Genomic DNA, 8,085 nt, shown 5'->3' on the forward strand with positions numbered 1-8,085 from the left:
GCCTTTGTGACACTCGATAAGATACGTGAGATCCGCCTCTTCCCGACAGTTACGTGGGCAGGTGGCACGCGAGCACCTTTATAATTGGCACAGAGATGATAACACATACATTAGAGAAAAGCGTGACATGAGAGGGTGATTGCCGACGCGAAGAGGAAGGAATTGTTTCGATAAGAGACATATGAAGGGAGACCAGGATGGAAGCTAGGGAAACAATGTCTAAAGAGGGAGGGATTAAGAGGGACACTAGAAGAAGCGTAGCGATGAAGGAGATATGGAGAGACAAAGAAGTGAACTACATGTAACGAGAGAGAGAAAAATGTTAATATGATTCGTAACAAGAGCAGAAGTACGCAAGACACGAGGGGGAAGGAAAAATACCTGCCGAGACACGTGGAGAGAAACACAAAGAAGGGAAGGAAATGTAACAATGGAGAGAAAGAAGAAAATGTAGAGGAAGATATGAGGGGCAGAAGAAAAAATAAGTGGATGAGAGAGAGAGAGAGAGAGAGAGAGAGAGAGAGAGAGAGAGAGAGAGAGAGAGAGAGAGAGAGAGAGAGACCATCTTGTAGTCTTGAAATATTGAGAGAGAGAGAGAGAGAGAGAGAGAGAGAGAGAGAGAGAGAGAGAGAGAGAGAGAGAGAGAGAGAAACAAACAGAAAAAATAGACAGACAGACAGAAAAAATAGACAGACAGACAGAGAAACAAGCAGAAAAACAGACAGACAGACAGAGAAACAGACAAACCGACAGACAGACAGACAGACAAACATACTGAAAGACAAAAAAAAAAACTCATAAAAAATTACTTCTCTACAGAAAGTCAAACTCATGAAAAGATAAAAAGAAATTCCTGTACAAGGCAGGACAAAAAGAGCAGAACCAGAAGGAGACTGACAGGAGGACGGAGATTTTACCATAAGCACAAATCGTCCTTCCTTCTCCAACATGTAGAAGGAAGAAGAGGCAGCGAGGTGTGACCCAAATCGCTGGCCTGAGTTGGTCGAATATTTTATCAGAGGCTCTTCCTTTCTGAGCCGCGGGGAACCTGAGAAACAATGTAATAATGATGTGGCCAGACAGACAGACAGACAGAGAGAGAGAGAGAGAGAGAGAGAGAGAGAGAGAGAGAGAGAGAGAGAGAGAGAGAGAGAGAGAGAGAGAGAGAGAGAGAGAGAGAGAGAGAGAGAGAGAGATGTATTCCTGATAAGAGAGAAAATATGACTCAACAGCGAGCTCTCATCACACAAAGGACATGATCATTTAGAGACAAAGATGGGTCCGAGGGCTCTCCAAGCGCACGGGTTCGAATCCTGTCCACGGTCCGAGAGTAGGTTGGGCTTCCTCACTCAAGGCAACATTTTCCTAGCGGGTGGGCTTTGAGATAGGAGATGCCCTAAAAAGTATCCCCTTTAGCCCATAAATTCCCGTGAAAAGTCTACATGGTATAAATAAAAATGAAAGCTTATCACGCAAATGGGATCCTCTGAGACTGTAAACAAAGACACTGTGATTTCCTCTTCCTTTCTTCCTGTTTTTAGTCCTCTGTGTATTTTTTCGCTTCATTAGTCTCCATTTTATTTCTTGTTTTAAGTGACCGCTTGTATTTGCTCGTCTTTCCTCCTTTGACTTTTTTGGGGAGATTTCCAGTTTTTATCTTCCTTGTTTCCAGTGTCCTGTTTCGCTTTTATCATATTTCCCTTTCCTTTCTCCTACTTGTGGTCTGGTTTTTTTTTTTTTTTGTTTTGTTTTCACGTGGTGGTTTATCTTTTACATTTTTCCGCCTTTCCTTTCAATCCTTGTGTTCTCATGTTCTCTGTTCCTCGTTTTCTTTTCTCTCTCTTTCTTTTTCGGAGTCGACAGTTTTTGTTTTAATTTGATGTTGAGTTCCTGTCTCTTCCTCTCTTCCGTTACGGTTGTATGATATCCTCATTTTTCTTTCCCTTAATCTTTGTTTCCTGTTACGTGTTTTCTTTTCCTTTATGAGGATTTAGTTTCTTGTTGTTTTTATTATCAGATTTCCTTCACTTCTTTATCTTTTCTTTCTTATATGGTACCTGAAGACCATTTCGAAGGTACGAGTATAGAGAGATAAGCTTTTTATTTCACCTAACATCACCAATCTCTTCAGTAGCAGGACACGTTTTCATATTCGTTCTAGTTACTATTTGATGATTTTATTCACCTTCAGAGACATATGTTGGCATTGTTGTATGATCTCTTTTTTTTCCCTTCATCTTTGTTTCCTGTTACGTATCTTCTTTTTCTTCTTGAGGATTTAGTTTCATGCTGTTTTTATTATCAGATTTCCTTCACTTCTTTATCATTTCTTTCTTTTATGGTACCTGAAGACCATTTCTAAAGTACGAGCATAGTAATATAGTAAGTACTAGTATATAGAGTGATAAACATTTATTTTATGTATCATCTTTAATCTCTTCAGTAGCAGGACGCGTTTTCATATTCGTTCTGGTTACTATTCGGAGATTTTATACACCTTGAGAGACATGTTGGCATTGTTGTATGATGTTCCTTTTTATTTCTTTCCCTTTCCCTTTCCAATTTTTTTCTTTCTTTTTCTTCTTGAGGGTTTAATGTCTTCCTGTCTTTATTATCAGATTTCTTTCGTTTCTTTATCTTTTCTTTCTTTCATGTTACCTGAAGAGCATTTCGAAAGTCCGTGTATAGAGAGTGATAAACATTTAATTTATCTAACGTCATCAATCTCTTCAGTAGCAGGACGCATTTTCATATTTGTTCTAGTTACTATTTGATGATCTTATACACCTTCAGAGGCATATGTTGGGATTAGGGCAGTAAAGATTCCGGACATTAATCTTCTGACCTCCATAGACCCTACCTAATACAAATAGGGGCCGCCGTGGTACAGTGGATCCGTGCGTGCTTTGAGGTCCGAGGGATCTCCAAGCGCACGGGTTCGAATCCTGTCTACGGTTTGAGTGTAGGTTGGGCTTCCTCACTCGGGGCAACGGTTTCCTAGCGGGTGGGCTTTGAAATAGGAGGTACCCTTAATAAGTATCCCCTTTAGCCCATAAATTCCCGTGAAAAGCCCACATGGTATAAAAAAAAATAAATAAATAAATAAAATCGTCTAATCATACCCCAAAATCAAGGTAAAAATATGTCTCATTATTGAAGAGGTTAAGAAATAGAATAACAACATAAAGCATCTTAAAGTCTTCCGTTTCTCATACTTTCACATAACAATGCCTTTACTTTTTTTTTACAAGCTCTTTTTAATTCAGTTGTTCTCAGAAGTGGCTGTTTTTATCCACTCACACCCAGGAATGAGATCTGGTGATATTAGAGATACTGAGAAGCCTCGGCCTTTCATTTCTTCTTTTATCTTCAAGTAAAATTTTTCTTCATTCTCTAATAATCTTTTCATCTAATAGCGTTCATCAGGCCATTGTTTGAATCCAATAGTACATAGAAATAATCAAGTAACGTTCATTAGACAACCATTTGAATTCAATAGTACACAGAAATCATCCAATAGCGTTCATCAGTCCACTGCTTGAATCCAATAGTACATAGTTATCAGATCTCCGGGTATATAACTTTTCCTTCGTCTTCATTCTCATTGTTTTCATCGTCAGTTAATCATTTCATCTTGATTTATTGCTAACACTTCACTGCCACCAAGAATAATAATGATGATGATGATGATGATGATAATAATAATAATAATAATGATAATGATAATAATAATAATAATAATAATAATAATAATAATAATAATAATAATAATAATAATAATAATAATAATAATGATAATAATAGTAATGATAATAATAATGATAGTGTTGAGCCTTCATCACCTAAATTTACTTCCAATCCGCTAATAAATATTTGTTTTGCCGTTTACCTTCAAATACTCTCTCTCTCTCTCTCTCTCTCTCTCTCTCTCTCTCTCTCTCTCTCTCTCTCTCTCTCTCTCTCTCTCTCTCTCTCTCTCTCTCTCTCTCTCTCTCTCTCTCTCTCTCTCTCTTCTCCCTTTTCTCAGAGAGAGAGAGAGAGAGAGAGAGAGAGAGAGAGAGAGAGAGAGAGAGAGAGAGAGAGAGAGAGAGAGAGAGAGAGAGAGAGAGAGAGAGAGAGAGAGAGAGAGAGAGAGAGAGACAGAGAGACATACTATATCACAAATACTCCTACACGAAAAATAAAGAAGTGCTATTTTTGTTGGAATTATTTGAGGTGTGAATCTTTCCCTCCCTTTTGAAATTATTAAAATGTAGACGAGAGGTGAAGGGAAAGGCAGGAAGAAAATGTACCACGTGGCTCCAATTTTACTGAGAGCACAGGTGTTGAAATAGTGATAACCTGAGATAGATAGATAGATAGATAGATAGATAGATAGACAGAGAGAGAGAGAGAGAGAGAGAGAGAGAGAGAGAGAGAGAGAGAGAGAGAGAGAGACTACAGTAGATTAAATCAGATTACAGTACAGCTGAGATAGAAACCTTGGATATTACAATCAATATTTATTAATTGAATATACAGGTATTCTTATATTTCCCTCCTTTCCTTCTATTCCCTTCCTTTGTCTCCTTATCCCTTCCGTTGCCTCCCTTCCCCCGTGCCTTCCTTTCCCTTAACTTTCTCCCTGCCTGCCCACGCCCTCGTCTGTCCCTGCCTCCCCTCGTTTCTCTGGGAAATGCTGTAGAGTTGATTAGCTGGAAATGCACCTGTGTTTTGATTGTCTATATGATTGTGATATGTGCAGGTGTGTGATATGTGTAAGGCTTCAAATATACGTATGGGAGTGAAACCTGTGTGTGTGTTTGTGTGACGGGGCATTAACTTAATCAACTTTCGGAGTAAAATAAAAGAACAAGAAGAATTAAGGTTCACAGTCAATTAGTACTGGGTGGATGGTTCTCAGGTCATACAGTCTCAGGTCAGATGATGCTCAAAACAGTTCAGCTTGAATGACAGTATACTTCGGGAAGTTTGGTGGTCGATACACTAGGTAATCCAAACAACGTGGTTCCTAAAATATCTCAAGACGCGCAGGCATCATAAAGGGCAACATGTAGATAAGCACACACCAACATATTGTGGCTCGCCAGTACCATGTGAACAGTTCCCTTCAAATGATATTGTTGAACACACACACACACACACACACACACACACACACACACACACACACACACACACACACACATACACACACACTAACAGTCATCCCGTCTCACACGCACCACCATCCCCTCCCACACACCGCCATCCCCTCTGCACACATCATCATCCCCTCCCACATACACCGTCATTCCGTCCCACACACACAATCGCGATGCATAATAATGAAAGTAACTGAACTACCCACACTAACCTTATGAACAGTAATGCTCTGAGTTCTCATTAGACAGGCAACGCATGTAAGAGAACCCACCTGTAGATGAACACGTCTCGAGACTCCTTGCTCTCAGGGGAAATTCTTAAAAAGTATTAGTATATCTGTAATTCTAAGGAGCGAGAGAGAGAATTACTAAAACACAGAGGGGAAGAGAGAGAGAGAGAGAGAGAGAGAGAGAGAGAGAGAGAGAGAGAGAGAGAGAGAGAGAGAGAGAGAGAGAGAGAGAGAGTTAGAGTTAGAGTTAGAGAGAGAAGGGAGTTGAGGTGTAATGAAGGTGTTGGTAACGAGGAAGGGGATGGCAATTAACTTTTCCGTCTCAGGTGAGTCTATCTTTGTGTCAAGTGCGCCGTGTTCATTAATTCGGTGTCTTGGACGGAAACACACAGTGGTCGGAGGAACTTTCTCGGTGGAGTTTCAGGAAGTCAGTGGAAAAAAAGATGCTGTTAGAGTGAATTAAAAGTAGCGATTCCTACGAAGGGGAAGATAATGAAGATGTGGATGAGGAGTGCTATTGTAAATTGTACTAGCAGAGTGAAACCTGAATAACACGTCGAGTTGACAGTAAAGTAGTAAATGGAAGTGATGAAGCGTTGGATTAAAGGAAAGTACTTGTATTCACCCTAAAAAGTACTTGTTTGTCGCTCTGTTTCCATAAAGTAGAGGAGTTTTTTGTCCTGTTGTATAACGTGTTCATATATGGATCAAAAGACAATAGACCGACATAGAACAGAAGTCAGAGGAGATGATGAAATGATGGTTGAAAGAAAATTATTCGATTCTTACCTTTCTATTCGTATTTTACATAAAAGTATAATTTTCAAGATCCATTACCATAAAGTAAACAGTTTTCTGTCCCTCTGCCGTGTGATATGTTTTTGTAATTTATTTCCAACAGACTCGAATACATCAAAGACATTTATGTTAGTAGACTAAACAAATTGCTCCATACAATATATACAATAACGACGCTTCCAGTTATCGGTATTCCCTATGATATAATGGAGTGATATATCTACATACAATACATACAATAACGACGCTTCCAGTTACCGGTATTCCCTATGATATAATGGAGTGATATATCTACATACAATACATACAATAACGACGCTTCCAGTTACCGGTATTCCCTATGATATAATGGAAGGATATATCTACATACAATACATACAATAACGACGCTTCCAGTTACCGGTATTCCCTATGATATAATGGAAGGATATATCTACATACAATACATACCATAACGACGCTTCCAGTTACCGGTATTCCCTATGATATATCTACAATAGTTAAAAAAAATCGGTTAACCTTGACTTGGAAAAAGAAAGAATATTCATATCAAGTTGTTTTCTTTTCATATTCATTTACAAAACTTTAGGCCAATTGTTTGTATTACATTGAATTCAGAACTACAGCCAATGAAAGATCAAATTCATCTCCAGGTGTCTTTACTTTTGCGAACTATACCTTTTAATAGAGCCTTGAATATTAACAAAGAATGACCGTAGCGGTGGAAAGGCTAACACTAAGTAAAAAGAAAGTCAAAGTATAACAACTGAATCATAAACTAGAATTAATAGGATTCAATACCATGCCGCGTTTTCACGTTCATTCTGGTTACTATTTGGCGATTTTATACAGCTTCGGAAACTTATGTGGGGATTTGAATAGTGAAGACTGTGGCCATTAATCCTCTGACCTCCGTAGAGCCTTCTTAATATAAACAAACTCGTCTAGTCATACAAAAAAATGAAGATAAAAATGCATCCTTGTACTGATAGGATTAACTAGATTCATATTTACAAGACATAATGAATAGTTTGGAGCATCATGTGTTAGTTAACCAGAATCCTCAGAATGTTTTGTTGTGCGGGACAGTGGAGGATTAATTGTATTACACGCCTGCAAGTGTTTCCGGATGGTTTACTGCACGTTGGCTTATTCCTAATGACTTGGTGCTGATGCGAGGCTGTTGGTGAAGAGCTGGCGGTTGTGATGGACAGGCAGCACGATCATTTGGGAGCAGTGAGAGAGTCCTAAATAGGTTATAATGACTAGTGTTGCTGCTTTTACTGCTGCTGCTGCTACTACTACTACTACTGCTGCTCCTATTCCTATTCCTACTCATACTACTACTGCTATTACTGCTACGACTACTACTACTACTACTACTACTACTACTACTACTACTACTACTACTACTACTACTACTACTACTACTACTACTACTACTACTACTACTGCTACTACTACTACTACTACTACTACTTCTAGTACTATTCCTGGTGGTACTACTGCTACTACTACTACTGCTACTACTACTACTACTACTACTACTACTACTGTACTACTCTCTCTCTCTCTCTCTCTCTCTCTCTCTCTCTCTCTCTCTCTCTCTCTCTCTCTCTCTCTCTCTCTCTCTCTCTCTCTCTCTCTCTCTCTCTCTCTCTCTCTCTCTCTCTCTCTCTCTCTCTCTCTCTCTCTCTCTCTCTCTCTCTCTCTCTCTCTCTCTCTCTCTCTCTCTCTCTCTCTCTCTCTCTCTCTCTCTCTCTCTCTCTCTCTCTCTCTCTCTCTCTCTCTCTCTCTCTCTCTCTCTCTCTCTCTCTCAGGAGAAATGTTAAGAAGAACGTGGCCACAGAAAACCTCATCAGGGTGTAAATAGAGTTTGCCAAGTTGTTATGAAAAGTTTCTCAATGTCGAGA

Source organism: Portunus trituberculatus, chromosome 49 (assembly GCF_017591435.1).
Source record: "Portunus trituberculatus isolate SZX2019 chromosome 49, ASM1759143v1, whole genome shotgun sequence".
Classification (NCBI taxonomy): domain Eukaryota; kingdom Metazoa; phylum Arthropoda; class Malacostraca; order Decapoda; family Portunidae; genus Portunus; species Portunus trituberculatus.